We start from the raw sequence: 16233 nt of genomic DNA, 5'->3' as shown, positions 1-16233 counted from the left end.
GCTATTTTAAGCTTGTGAACAAGATAGAGACCATATTTTGCAATTGATTTTAATCGGACTTGCACACAGTTTGTATTGGCATAATATCTCGGTTCCTTTCGAAAACTGGCCAGATCCCATCATGGGTTCCAGAGTTACGGCCCCATAAAGGGCCAAAATTTGTTATTTTTGCTTTTGCAGCCATATAGAGAATCCGGCACATCCAATAATAAGTTTTGGAGTAACGGCCCCTGAAAGAGACAAAATTTGTTTATTTTACCTTATTAACACGATAGAATTGACATTTAACATTCGAGTTTAACCATACTTACATACAGTTTAAGTTACAACAATATCTCGGTTCCTTTTGAAAACCGGCTAGATTTGGTCATGGGTTCTAGAGTTACTGCCCCTGAAAGGGGCAAAATTTTCTATATTGGCCCTTTCAGCCATAATATTATAGAGGTTTCATTTATGCTTTGATTTGATACAAACTTGCACAGAATGTTTATCTTGATGATCTCTAGGACAAGTTTGAAACTTGGTCATGTGGGGTCAAAAACTAGGTCACCAGGTCAAATCAAAGGAAAAGCTTGTTAAAGGCCTCAACAGAAGGTAGGTTCTAGTTGTACAACACCAATTATCTCAAAGATTTACAATTTTAAAATTGTACATTTTTCACATTCAGACAGTATTCCACTCCCAAATAACTCACAGAGATTTTTTACCTAGTAAACATAGTGCATCAGGTACTGAAAAGAATGTAACCAGTAATAATAAAAAATAATATTCACCTTTTTATGTCCCATGAATTTGATTACACATAACACAAATGAGCCACGCCATGAGAAAACCAACATAGTGGCTTTTCTACCAGTATGGATCCAGACCAGCATGCACATCCGCGCAGTCTGGTCAGGATCCATGATGTTCGCTTTCAAAGCCTATTGCAATTAGAGAAACCGGTAGTGAACAGCATGGACCAGACTGCGCAGATGCTCAGTCGCAAACGCACTATGTTGGTTTTCTTATGGCGCGGCTCAAATCATTAACTTTTCAGTGTCATCCTTTTTCCATTATGCATTGGAAGCCATTTTTTTTTTGAGAATTATGTTAATTTTTTGGGCAGTTATTTCTGGAATTTCATTCACTTGCCTCTTATCAACTAATTATTTACCAATTTGTTGCTTGTCAACGTGGGTGGTACTTAAAGGTCCATTACTAAGGGAAATTGAGTTGGCATTTTTTTTCATAGCCAGTGCATAGACTTCTGCAAGACACTAAATAATGAATTTGGCAGGTCAAAATTTTCAGAAGGTCTTTGGAACTCAAAGAAATGTATGTGTATTATGTTGAAATTTCAATGAATCGACAGAATGACCCACCAGGTCTTTTTAACTTTCTTCATACTTCATAGAAAAATAATTGTACATATAATGCGATTTATTTCGAATTTCTGCATACCGACTTTCATTTTCCAATGAAATAAAATAGTTTCTGTGCTTTTTAAAAGAAATTAAAATGTTCACTTTCCTTAGCATTGAACCTTTAAGGCAAAACTTACGAAATAGAACATGTCCTAATCTGTAAGTCAAGACTTAAGATTTATGAAATCAAGGAATAGCATCATACACATGATAATATTTGGCTGTACATCTTACATTTAATTGGTGTTGTACAACAAAAACCTACCGTCTGTTGAGGCCTTAACACTCTTGAGGCCACATTTATGAAACTTGATCAGAATTTTGGCCCTTTCAGCCATATAGAGGTTTCATTTATGCTTTGATTTGATACAAACTTGCACAGAATGTTCATCTTGATGATTTCTAGGCCAAGTTCGAAACTGGGTCATGTGGGGTCAAAAACTAGGTCACATTCTCAAATCAAAGGAAATGCTTGTTATCACTCTAGATGCCATATTTATGACCCTATCTTCATGGAACTTTATGAGAGTGTTTATCTTGATGATTCCTATGCCAAGTTCAAAATTTGGTCATATAGGGTCAAAAACTAGGTCACCAGCTAAATAAAAGTAAAAGCTTGTTAACACTCCTGAGGCCACATTTATGACCCTATCTTCATGAAACTTGGTCAAAATGTTCATCTTTATGATTTCTAGGCCAGGTAAGAAACTGGGTCTTGTGGGATCAAAAACTATGTCACCTGCTTAAATCAAAGGAAATGCTTGTTAACATTCTAGAGGCCATATCTTCATGAATTTTAGTAAGAATGTTTATTTTGATGATTCCTTTGCCAAGTCTGAAACTAGGTCATGTGGGGTCAAAAACTAGGTCACCACTCAAATCAAAGGAAAAGCTTGTTAACACTGTAGAGGCCACATTTATGACCCTGTCTTCATGAAACTTGGTCAGAATGTTTATCTTGGTGATTCCATGGCCAAGTTTAACAGGTGAGCGATATAGGGTCATCATGACCCTGTTGTTTCTTAGTTTGATAGCACGTTAATATTGCCGAAAATTAGGCAATCTTTGTATGCTGTCTGCTGATTATGTTACTTGCACCTCCTATTGAAGAGCGCTTTCGGCTGGGTTTAAAAGCAGGTATGTTGCCATAAAGTTGCTTTTAATTGCGTGTTTTCTTTTTAGCTCACCTGAGCAATGCTCAGGTGAGTTTTTCTGATCGCTCAATGTCCGGCGTCCGGTGTCTGTCTGTCGTCCGTCGTCTGTCTGTCAACATTTAGCTTGTGTATGCGATAGAGGCTGTATTTTTCAACTGATCTTCATGAAAATTGGTCAGAATGATTACCTTGATGAAATCTAGGCCGAGTTTGAAAATGGGTCATCTCGGGTCAAAAACTAGGTCACTAGGTCAAATCAAAGAAAAACCTTGTGTATGCGATAGAGGCTGTATTTTTCAATTGATCTTTATGAATATTGGTCAGAATGATTGCCTTGATGAAATCTAGGCCGAGTTCGAAAATGGGTCATCTCGGGTCAAAAACTAGGTCACTAGGTCGAATCAAAGAAAAACATTGTGTATGCGATAGAGGCAGTATTTTTCAATTAATCTTCATGAATATTGGTCAGAATGATAACCTTGATGAAATCTAGGACGAGATCGAAAATGGGTCATCTCGGGTCGAAAACTAGGTCACTAGGTCGAATCAAGGAAAAACCTTGTGTATGCAATACAGGCTGTATTTTTCAATTCTTCTTCATGTATATTAGTCAGAATGATAACCTTGATGAAATCTAGGCTGAGTTCTAAAATGGGTCATCTCGGGTCAAAAACTAGGTCACTAGGTCAAATCAAAGAAAAACCTTGTGTATGCGATAGAGGCTGTATTTTTCAATTGATCTTCATGAAATTTGGTCAGAATGATTGCCTTGATGATATCTAGGCCGAGTTTGAAAATGGGTCATCTCGGGTCAAAAATAGGTCACTAGGTCAAATCAAAGAAAAACCTTGTGTATGCGATAGAGGCGGTATTTTTAAATTGATCTTCATGAATTTTGGTCAGAATGATTACCTTGATGAAATCTAGACCGAAATTGAAAATGGGTCATCTCTGGTCAAAAACTAGGTCACTAGGTCAAATCAAGGAAAAACCTTGTGTATGCGATAGAGAATGTATTTTTCAATTGATCTTCATGAATTATGGTCAGAATAATTACCTTGATGAAATTTAGACCAAGTTCGAAAATGGGGCATCTGGGGTCAAAAACTAGGTCAAATCAAAGAAAAACCTTGTGTATGCAATAGAGGCTGTATTTTTCAACTGATCTTCATGAAATTTAGCCAGAATGATTACCTTGATAAAATCTAGGCTGTCTTCGAAAATGGGTCATTTGGGATCAAAAACTAGGTCACTAGGTCAAATCGAAGAAAAACATTGTGTATGCAATAGCGGATGTATTTTTCAATTGATCTTCATGAAATTTGGTCAGAGCGATTGCCTTGATGAAATCTAGGTCGTTTTTGAATATGGATTATCTGAGGTCAAAAACTAGGTCACCAGGTCAAATTAAAGAAAAATCTTGTGTATGCAATAGAGACTGTTTTTTTTAATTGATTTTTATGAAATTTGGTCAGGATGATTGCCTTAATGAAATCTAGGTCGAATTTGAATATGGGTCATCTGAGGTCAAAAACTAGGATACTTGGTCAAATCAAAGAAAAAAACTTGTGTATGTGATAGAGACTGTATTTTTCAATTGATCTTCATGAATTTTGGTCAGAATGATTGCCTTGATAAAATCTAGGTCGAGTTTGAACATGGGTCATCTAGGGTCAAAAACTAGGTCATATCTAAGAAAATGCTTGTTTTATCGCAAGAGACCAATTTTTTGGTCCAATCTTAATGAAAATTGGTCAGAATATTTGTTTCCATGAAATCACTAGGTCAAACATGTTTTACACTGTTATAGAGTGCTTCTTAGGTGAGCGACCTAGGGCCATCTTGGCCCTCTTGTTTAAATTTTAAGATGTAATAAATCATTAAAGCGGCCATGTGTTCACAACGTCTGTCAATTGTCATACATATCCAACAGCGATGGATAATGGGTCAGTAGAATTAATAAAACCTTATGAAGTGCAAAATTTCGCAGTTTTTGTAAAATCAGTAAAAACATTTTCTGTCAGAGGCTGTTCAAATAAAATGCAATTAAAATGGATGTTCTCAGAGTACCTAGCTGTAAATATTGATGACTTTTTTAGATGTCCGTAACCGATTGCAATTTTTATGCTAAGTCATCATGCGAGCCGCAAAAATGGCAGTTCTGACTGATTTTCGATGCATATTATATTCCAGTGTATATGTTTTTCCCAAGATTTTGATACTAGATCGGGGGTGCGTAATGTACACGCTAGCTTAATATATTCTAGTTTTTACGGTATTTGCTAATTCGGAAATGAAATTAAAAAAGAGAAATGGTAAATATACTTGCTTGACTCTAGTTGAATGTATGTAGTCCTGATTTTGCTTAACTACATTTTGAAATTACACAAACAAAAATGCATAGTAGAATGAAATGAAAACTGATTTACATATCTAAAGTGCTAATTAAGTTTGGAATTTTCTGTAATGTGTTGCTTGTTGGTATATTTTGCGAGTGTGTAATTTTGAAAATACAAATTTATAAATTCACAGCTTTGTCATAGCTTTACTCCCATATAGGAAATGGACTGTTTTGTTATAGCAGTGGAATAGTGATAAAGAAAAGTTTTGTTTTTTATGCCCCCAGCATCTACTGATGCGAGAGGCATATAGTGATTGTCCTGTCCGTCCGTTTGTTTGTTCGTCCGTCCGTACGAGGTTAACCAAATGGGACTGTTTCGTCTAGCATCAATACCCCTTACTAATGCAGATGTAACCTGTGACCATTCCTCATCTTCAGACATCACCTGACCTCAGTTTGACCTTGACCTTGACCTCATTTTGGACTTAGGTTGCTTTATACTGGCCATCTCTTGGTTAACCAAATGGGACTGTTTCGTCTAGCATCAATACTGCTTACAAGGATGACTTGATACTAATGTAGATGTAACCTGTGACCATTCCTTGTCTTCAGACATCACCTGACCTCAGTTTGACCTTGACCTTGACCTCATTTTGGACTTAGGTTGCTTTATATGGGCCATCTCTTGGTTAACCAAATGGGACCGTTTCGTCTAGCATCAATACCGCTTACAAGAATGAATTGATACTAATACAGATGTAACCTGTGACCATTCCTCATCTTCAAACATCACCTGACCTCAGTTTGACCTTGACCTCGTTTTGGACGTAGGTCGCTTTGTATCGACAAGGATGCCACCAGGGGCATCAAGCGTTTATTGAACGCAGCTCCTTGTTTGTTTTTATGTTATATAACACTGGTTATGGGGTTAGTTGCCTATTGTAGTTCACTCATAGGGTAGTATTCTTACAAACAATTCGGTTGTTGTACATTATGTGCAAGTCATTAAAGAGATACTTTTCATTATTCATGTCTAAAAAGCATGCTTGAAAGGCTTTATAAGAACTGGCTATCTAGTTTTCAAATTGTTCACAGAAGGATTTTCTCTGCAATTTTATCAATGTTGTAGTGCATTGATCTTTTTTACCTCATATAGGTAAAACTTGTGGTTTTTGTGCCGTGGGGTGGGGGGAAGGTGGAGGTACTTAGAGTTGCCCTTGTCTGTCAGTCCGTCCGAATTTTTATCATTCATATCTCAAAAAGTATCAGCACAGGCAGCAGTGTACTACGAAGGCTCAACGTGAAACTAGTCTATCCGCTTCTGTTTCTATATACACTTAGACTAGTTTCGCGTTGAGCGCTCGAAATTTAGTCTAGAGGTTTTAGTTTGGATCTCACTGTCAGACCAGAGTTATGGCCCTTGACTTAGTCTAAAATAGGCATAAAAAGGGCCTAAGTTTGTGTCGTATGTATCTCAAAAGGTGTTTGACCCAGTATTATGAAACATTACAGGAATATTATTTAGCATGTGAAGTTGTGCATTTGGGGTTTTGTTAGAGATATCACTCAGTCAGACCAGAGTTATGGCCCTTGACATAGTGAAAAAAAATTGCATAAAAGTTGTGTCGCACATCTACTAAAAGGTATATGACAATCATAGGGTCATGAAACATAGGAATATTATTCAGCATTTGAAGTTGTGCACATGGGATTTTTATCAGTCAGACCAGAGTTAAGGCCCTTGATTGTCAAAAAATATGCATAAATGGGATACCAGTTTGAGTCACTTGTATCTCAAAAAGTATTTGACTTAGAGTCATAAAACATTAGGAGATTGTTATATAGCTTGTAAAGTTGCACACCTGGTGATCTGTGTGAGATTTCACTCAGCCAGATTGGAGTTATGGTCCTTGACTTAAAAGTACAAATAAAGTGCTTGTGTTGCATAATTATATCTTAAAAAGAACTCTCCTTGAGTCATGAAATCATGTAGGAATATTATCCAGCATGTGTTTTTGTGCACCTGAGTTTTTAGCTCCACTATTCGGAGAATAGGGGGGCTATACTACTCGCCCCGGCGTCGGCGTGACCCTTCTTGGTTAAAGTTTTTCGGCAACCTTTGTTTTTCTGTCATATCTTTGTTACTATTGCTTATATCTTACTGTAAATTCACATAAACATTGTTCAGTATACAAACAATGTATGTGCAGGGGCTGAGCCCATTATACCCAAGGTCAAGGTCACCAAGCTGTTATACTTAGGTTATTTTTAAGGTTAAAGTTTTTCGCCAACCTTTGTTTTTCTGTCATATCTTTGTTAATTTTGATTATATCTTACTGTAACTTCACATAAACATTGTCTAGTATGCAAACAAAGTATATATATAGGGGTTGAGCCCATTATACCAAAGGTCAAGGTCACCAAGGTGTTGTACTTAGGTTATTTTTAAGCAACCTTTGCTTTTCTGTCATATCTTTGTTACTATTGCTTATATCTTACTGTAACTTCACATAAACATTGTCCAGTATGCGAACAAAGTATGTACAGGGACTGGGCCCATTTTATCCAAGGTCAAGGTCACCAAGGTCTTATACTTAGGTTATTTTTGAGGTTAAAGTTTTTCGGCAACCTTTGTTTTTCTGTCATAACTTTGTTACTTTTGCTTATACCTTACTGTAAGTTCTCATAAACATTGTCCAAAGGTTAAAGTTTTTCGGCAACCTTTGCTTTTCTGTCATATCTTTGTTACTATTGCTTATATCTTACTGTAACTTCACATAAACATTGTCCAGTATGCGAACAAAGTATGTACAGGGACTGGGCCCATTTTATCCAAGGTCAAGGTCACCAAGGTCTTATACTTAGGTTATTTTTGAGGTTAAAGTTTTTCGGCAACCTTTGCTTTTCTGTCATAACTTTGTTACTTTTGCTTATACCTTACTGTAAGTTCTCATAAACATTGTCCAGCATACAAACATAGTATATGCAGGGGCTGGGCCCATTATACCCAGGTCAAGGTCACCAAGGAGTTATACTTGGAATTATTTTCATGTTAAATTTTTTTCGAAAGCTTTATTAATAGACATATCTCTGGTACTTTAAAAGATAATGACTTGAAATTAAAACTATTTGTGTTTATAATCATCATCTGCATGTGTGGTTACATAACCCATAACTCTAATTGTATTTTTGACAGAATTATGCCCCTTTTGTACTTATATCTTTTTTGCAATCTTTGCTTTCTGGATATTACTTTAATGCAGTATAAGATAACGATTTGAAACTTAAAATGTATCTTTATCTCCATTATCTGCATGTGTGGTAACAATCCCCATAACTCTGATTTGTATTTTTGATCAAATTATGCCCCTTTTACACTTACATTTTTTTAATAAACTTCATTTTCTGGACATAACTCTGGTACTATATAAGATAATGACTTGAAACTCAAAATATATCTTTACTATCATCATCTGCATTTGTTGTAACAATCCTAATAACACTGATTTGTGTATTTGATGGAATTATGCCACTTGATATATCTTCCTTTTATAGTAGAGGTCTCTTATTCAGACATTTATTTATTTTACTGTCAAATCCCCGAGTAGTGGAGTGCGCTGTCTTACAGACAGCTCTTGTTTTGGGGGGTTTTTTTCACTTTGCTTGACTAGAGTTATTTCAAAAAATAAAAGTTTGTGCAGCATGTATGCCAAAATGTACTTTACCTAGAGTCGTAAAACATAAGAGGAGTGTTTTATAGTCTATGAAGTTTTGCATCAGGTGTTCTCTTTGGGATTTTACTCGGCTAGGCCAGAGTTTGGCCCTCACTAACTGAAAAATACACGAAGGTCTTAAGTTTGTGTTGCAAACATCTTAAAAGATATTAAACCTTGAGTCATAAAACCATGTAGAGTGACAGGAGTGGGGGCACCTGTGTTCTATGGACACACATCTAGTTGAAACTGTATTTAGTGCTATTTGGAAGGTGTAGAGAGCTGCACTTGTCATGTAAATAATTTGTAAGCCCATTTTCTTTTTACTTAATTAATCTTGGTAAAATAAAATTATATATTACATAAGTACAACAACTTGTTTTAAAGGTATCCAATTTTCAGATGTGTTAACTTTATTTAATGTGTAAGTTAATTTAGATTTTGCATGTTTTAAAATAATACATTCTACTTACTTATAGTTTGTTTAATAATTTATTTTCAGCAAAAATGTTGAACACCAATATACAATGATAAGAGATTTCTATTCAAAATATAAATCTGACTTATGTTATTCAGAGTAGCCTCTGTTTACGCAATCTAATGTTTTCTTTAATACTTTAATTATTAATATATTAAACAGATATTTAAGTAATCAACTTTACTCTTGAAATTGAAGAATAGTTGAAATAAAAATTTAATTATTATGTAAAATGATGTTTTCTGTGCATGGTATGTGTTTAGAACATGAATATTTTTAGCATTAAAAGAATTAATTAAAGCAGTCAGGTCTGTGTTTAGTAACTGCAGAGTTTGATTTGTCATACTTCTGTTCCATTTGGTGAGAGTTATTAAATCTTTATCAACAAATATGCACGAAATCTGTGGTTGAGATATTGCGCAACTTAAAGAGTGCAATATAATTCTATGAAACAATGAGTGCATATTTATTGGTACAAAAATAGTCATCTTTTTATTATATACACATAATATACTTTGCATTATTAATTTTTTTTATATAAATCTGCCTTTAGCCCGAAAGATATTGTAAGTATTGCTGTACATCGACATCGCTTATGATGTCATGCACTGCAAGATATGAAACTTGCAAATCAATATGGAAAAAAATTCTTGCCAGTAAACTAAGAGTGAAAATTTGTATGTAGTAACTTGTTTTTATGCCTGAAAAACTTGGGGCAGAGATCACATATCAGTATAACTCTCCTCCCACAACTTATGTGGAGGAGAGGATTGCTAAAAATAAAAAGATTAAATGCAGACTTGACTGTTACTTTGTTTAGTTTGGTTTTGCTTTGATAGAGACCAAGTAGATCATAAAATTGGATGAGTCATTGTGAAACTGGTTATTTCCCTTTGCACTAGACTGGCAGTTTGCATACACATGCTTGTTTTTGTGTCTTTCAGCAAAAATGTAATTTATCTCAGTGAAGGTCTATAGGGTAGGTATAGATAATCTCATATTACCAATATTATGCATGGTGTCTCTTCTATCAGATTATAACTTCTTTGTATATCTGTATACAACTATACATTATATGATATATATTCCAGTCTTAGTTTACACTATTGAACTGGATATTTGCTGAAAGGCATGCATTAGTTAACAATCTCATTTTTTTCTTAATGAGTATGATTTTCCTGCTGACTGGTTTTATGCATGTGACAGTAAGGATGAATGGAGTTATATTAATTTCTAAAGGCTGCTTATTCTCTACACTTTTTTTTTAAATATGCATGTTTTTCTACTTTTTCAAATAGGCTTGAAATGAATATACATTCAAACCTGTATACAGGAACATTTTGCTCTAATCATTGTATCTGAGATTCTCAACATGGACTTCATGGATGTAAAAATTGCTGTTACTTTCCAAGGTGTTCCTCTTATACAGATTTGACTGAAAGCTTAGTTAACAAAAATCTTGTTCTACTAACAACACAATATCCAGATTTACTTGAATTCAGCTTTACATATTTTCAGACCCCTTCAGTCTTGGGTATGACCCCTCTGACAATTGTGATTTCTTCTGCTCTTGCTTCAACCCAATCAGTCTTATCCCAAAGTTTTTCTTTCAAACTGTGAAAAGATTATGTTAACAGTATTCACTAGAATGAAAAAAAAACAACACCTGAATGACTGGAAACCCAGCATACTGCACCAAAGAATGTATTCATTTTACTAAACCACCTTAAGTACATTGTATGACTAAGAATTTCTTGCCTGCTATTTTATAATAATTAAATACTTACTCTGTTTAAAATGTTTTAAGAATGAATGCAGACTTTTATTAGCAAGGAGACCTTCATTTTGAAAATTTGGATTCTTCACTAGAATCTGTCATTAAAAAAGTCTAGTATATAATGTCAAAAGCTCAAGGTCAACAGCATATTCTGTTGAAAGAAGCCTCCATGGCTGAGAGGTTATGGTCACTGATTGAATCACTAGCCCCCCACTGATGGGCTGTAGAATTCTTCATGTGAGAAAACTGTTCAAATGGCTTATAGAAGCTTGATGGTTCTACTCAGGTGCCCGCTCGTGCCTGAAATAATGCACGAAGGGGCATCTGGGGTCCTCCACCATCAAAAGCTGAAAAAGTCACCATATGCCCTTCATTGTGTCTTTATAGCTCTAAACCCAACAAAAATAAAAAAAACATAATTATGAAGATAATTTGGTTAAACTTTACGTTAGAAATAAGTCTGCTGCATTTTTCTACAGAATAAGATCAGCAGCATATGTTTATAACTTTGTAAAACTTTAATATAGAATAAGACTTTGTAAACCTTTAATATAGAATAAGATTAACTTTTAAAAACTTTATTATAGAATAAGATCAGTAGCATTTTACTAGAGAACAGGGTCAGCAGTGTTCATAACTGTGTAAACTTTTTTATGCCCCCGAAGGTGGGCATATTAAAATCGCACTGTCTGTCTGTGTGTCCCATGTAAATTCTTGTCCCCGCTGTAACTCTGCCATCCATAAAGGGATTTTGAAATAACTTGGCATATATGATCACCATAATGACACAACTTGTCATGCACAAGAAATTACTTGGCAGAAATGTTTACCATAATGAGACGATGTGTCATGCGCATTACTCAGACCCCTAGCTCCAAGGTCAAGGTCACACTAAGAGTTAAAGGTTAACAGGGTCTGTTTCATGTCCGGTTCATAACTCTCTCATTCATCAAGGGATTTTGAAATTACTTAGCATAATTTTTTCCCATAATGAGAAGACATGTCATGCACAAGATCCAGACCTTTAGCTCTAAGGTCAAGGTCACACTAAGAGGTTAAAGGTTAACATGGTCTGTTTCTTGTCTGGTCCATAACTCTGCCATCGATGAAGGGATTTTGAAATTACTTGGCATAAATGTTCCCTATATTGAGATGATGTGTCGTGCGCAAGACCCAGACCCCTAGCTCTAAGGTCAAGGTCACACTTAGAAGTCAAAGATAAACAGGGTCTGTTTCTTGTCCAGTCAATAACTCAGCCATTCTTCAAGGGATTTTAAAATTACATGGCAGAAATGTTCCCTATAATAAGTTGATGTGTCATGTGCAAGACCCAGACCCTTAGCTCTAAGGTCAATGTAACCTTTAGAGAACTTTTTTTTTTGTCTGGTCACAAAATGATTCATACCTCTAAACTATTCTGGCTTATTTTGCACAGATATTCTGGGCACGCTTCGGGGGCATTTGTCATTAATAGTGACAGCTCTTGTCTAAAGCGTAATGTTAGCAAGAACAAGGTCTTATTTTACTATTCAAACTGCATACACTCTAAGCTCAAGAGAAGTATTTGCAGAAGATGTTACAAAAACATATGTATTGTTCACATTGGTAATTTGGTCCATTTTGGTTTTCAGAGTATCCCAGCTTCTTTTGAGGAGTCAACAATTTTCATAGCTGTAGTTAGATGCCAGTCTTCTGTAGAAACTACCCAGGATTCCATTATTTCTTCTGATTGATCAGTGGTTGCCTAGCAATGAAGTGTTTCACAAAGTTTTTCACATCAAGGGGTGTGCTGAGAACATGACAAAACTCCACATAGAAATCTATATATTGTGCAAACTTTGTGACATTGCATGATCTCAATTTAACAAGAATCAGCAATCTGAGAGCTTCTTGTAATCAACCAGTCTGAAAGCTTCTTGTATAATGGCAGCAGGTTTTTTCGTATTAAGCAGTAGTGTGAATTTTTTTTTTTACAAACTAATTTAGTGTAGGTGTTTTTGATTTTTGTTGGTATTTTTTCTTGAAAGCTGGTCAGTTGCTTGCATAGTGGAATTTTTTAATTTGTTTGTCAGAAACTTTTTATACATGTAGCGGTGTAGTGATAGATTAACTTTTGATATTGTTTTAAAACATCTGTAATATATAGCATGACAGTAGAAAAAGAAGCATAAGTGTTGTGTAAATTTGTTATGCACATTGACAGTGTACTCAGTTTTTTTTTGTATTTAACTAAAGTACTCAGCTGTGTTGTTCATGTGCTTTCAAAATAACTGCTTTGAGTATATATTTATTAAATTTTGGATACAATTTATAGTTCCAGTTCAGCTAGAGGATACTAGAGAGTTCAGCAGATATCGATAGACGGTTCCTCAGAAGGATTACTTCAGAATCCAAAAATACCAGCATCAAAACAAGCCAGTTTCATGATGCATTGCATTAACTTTATTTTTATTATCAAATATTGAAATAGGACTTCACCTCATGTCTGATGAAAGATGCATAAGAAAAAGGTATGCTTCAGATGAGAATTTGCCTTTCACAAATAAGCTGCTGTCATGTTTGAAACCTTTGTGTTAATACCTGTCAGAAACTTCGAATACCTCAGAGAACCTGCTTAAAAAAATGCCTAGGTATGGCCGGACGTCTGGTAACAAATTTAGGTAGCTTTCATTTGGAAAAAACTGAAATGAAAAAGTTAATGCTGATATTGATATAAATGATTGGAGTGATTTGCTGGTTTAAAGAAGAGAAGTACTTGGGATAGTGCCAGATACTAAACAGAATATGAACCATGACCATCTTTCGTCTTTAAAATGCAGCGGGACTCAGAAGATTATTTTTGACAAATTTTCCATAACTTGAATATTTTAACACCATCATTGTGCTGTATCTGGCCCTGCTCTTGACTATTTCTTTCTTAATTTTTTTCTGATTTACAAAAACATTTATTTGATTTCAGCCTAAAACTTGCAATCTTACTCCTTATTTTATAAGGAATTGTTACCTCAGTTGTACTTGTTGTAATGAAATTGTTAGTATTTATAGAATCTACGTCGCAATTTTCCGTCTTAATTATTATAACATTATATTGTATAATACCCCCATCTTTCTCCTGTTTGTTATTATTGTTATATACTTGAGTGATATAATTTAAACTTTTAGCTCAGAACATTGTTTATCATGTGTGTGTGGTGTTAGGTATTAGACATGTATAAATTTTATTTCAAGAAATTTTTTGATCTTATCGTGCTAATGACAGGTCCATGCAAATTTGTGTCATTACAATTCGCTCATCTTAATATTTGTTGACGAAGAAAATGTAGTTGTTATATAGTCATTCAAGTATTTAAATGAAAACATGTTTGTACCATACTTCATTTTGTAAATTATTTATTCCAAAATAGTCGGGAAGTTTTATTTTTATGTGAACGTTTTTCTTGTATATAATTTAGAGGCCCTTGTTGCAGCAGTAGTACTGTCACGATGGATAGATGCAGCATTGTTACATCTTTGCAGAAAAACTATAAGATGATACATTCTTGCATCCATCTACCAAGTTTGTCTGAATGAAATTAGACACGGTGTGAGTGATTTGCAAGTCCCCTTTTTCCAGATATTACAACACTTTGCAGTAAATTTGACTAGCCGTCAAGCAGAAGTTGCCAGGTGTCTGGGAAAAGCTAGATTTCCTCAACATTCCAAAAACCATTTCCAGATTTCTGCTTGAGAAAGTTTTCTAAATTCTTTTTCCAATTTCTTTCTAAACAACAGTTAGAACAAAAAGCATGCTAGGTCAAAGAAATGAATAGGGGGACTTTCATTGAAAAGTTAATGGATTTTAAAGGACCTCATCCTCACATTTGACCAACAGACATTGTAAAATCCATTTATACAAACATTTAGATCTCTTCCACAAGACAAACACACACTGGAGTATTGTAAGTAAAAGTAATGAGTTGTCAAGTCTGTCTGATTGGAGAGTGACTTCCCATTGCTAAAATTTATTAAGTAGTGTTTCAAAATGTAAAATGTCTTTGTGTCCCTGTTAGTCAACTTAAAATGGCTGCCCTTTCACATTGGTAATGCAAAATGTTTGAGTAAGGGATAAAATGGCTGCCCTTTCACATTGGTTATGTAAAATGTTTGAGTAAGGGATAAAATGGCTGCCCTTTCACACTGGTTATGCAAAATGTGTGAGTAAGGGATAAAATGTTGGAAGGTCTGTGAATGAATTTGCTGTTGTATATTTTGTCGTTTTTTTTCCACAATTAGATGTACCATTTTTAGAGCTTACAGCTCGAATGATATAAATACAGATGTCAAATAACTTTGGAATGGAAGCTATATTTGATTTCTGTTGTAGTAGTTTTTGTCTAAAATAGTAACATGTTTAAACATCCTGCTAGATTATTTTTGGCAGTATTTTAAACCTGTTATTCTTTCATAGACGTTTTTATTTTAGTATTTCTCCAGTGTTTTGATACATTAGGCAGCTTTTTTCAGAGTAATATATGAAATCCAAGTTTAATGGGAATATTTTTATTTGTTTTACTAAGACAACAGCGCAGTGGAAATAAGATAGAATTGTGTAATTAATGCAGTTTGTGTTATTATAATATATTTGAGAATTATGCATTGTTTTAACTAACAGTAATACAAGAACCATCAAAGACTGCCAAATTGTTAATAAAACACTTTAAAAAGAAAAATACACAAAATGTCTTGCCTTATCCTTATATTGATGCAAAATGGAGAGAAAAATACAAGTCCTATGCTTAAACAGTGTTTTTGTGACGAAAGAGATATCCAGTTGCTGTAGCATAAGATTTGCTCTGTGCTATAATTGGTAAAGTATTTGGCTCAGTTGCAGCTGAAGTTATGGTGAACTATTTTGGGATCACTTTAAATGAGCTCATTTTTATACCCCCAAAGTGGGCATATTAAAATCGCACTGCCCGCCCGTCAATCTTGTCCATGTAAATTCTTGTCTGGGCTGTAACTCTGCCATACATAAAGGGAATTGGAAATAACTTGGCATAAATGTTTACCATAATAAGATGATATGTCAAGTGCAAGACCAAGACCCCTAACTCCAAGGTCAAGGTCACACTTAGAAGTCAAAGGTTAACAGGGTCTGTTTCGTGTCCGGTTCATAACTCTGCCATTAATCAAGGGATTTTGAAATTACTTTGCATAAATGTTCCCCATAATCAGAAGACGTGTCATGCACAAGATCAAGACCCTTAGCTTTAAGGTCAAGGTCACACTTAGAAGTCAAAGGTTAACATGGTCTGTTTCTTGTCTGGTCCATTACTGCCATTTATCAAGGGATTTGAACATAATTTGACACTGATGTTAACCATA

General features: G+C 34.8%; 1 long non-coding RNA gene across 2 annotated transcripts in view; it reads left to right on the top strand.

Moving 5' to 3' along the window:
- The window catches only part of LOC123534243 (uncharacterized), a 32444-nt gene extending 16857 nt beyond the window's left edge, over positions 1-15587 (top strand). For both annotated transcript variants that reach the window (XR_008366434.1, XR_008366435.1), the window contains exons 2-3: positions 10037-10071; positions 12501-15587. This is a non-coding gene — a long non-coding RNA (uncharacterized LOC123534243). The remainder of the gene's footprint in view (positions 1-10036; positions 10072-12500) is intronic.
- The last annotated feature ends 646 nt before the right edge of the window (positions 15588-16233 follow it).

The sequence above is a fragment of the Mercenaria mercenaria genome, chromosome 12 (assembly GCF_021730395.1).
Source record: "Mercenaria mercenaria strain notata chromosome 12, MADL_Memer_1, whole genome shotgun sequence".
In the NCBI taxonomy this organism is placed as follows: domain Eukaryota; kingdom Metazoa; phylum Mollusca; class Bivalvia; order Venerida; family Veneridae; genus Mercenaria; species Mercenaria mercenaria.
This window is presented reverse-complemented; position numbering and strand designations above follow the sequence as displayed.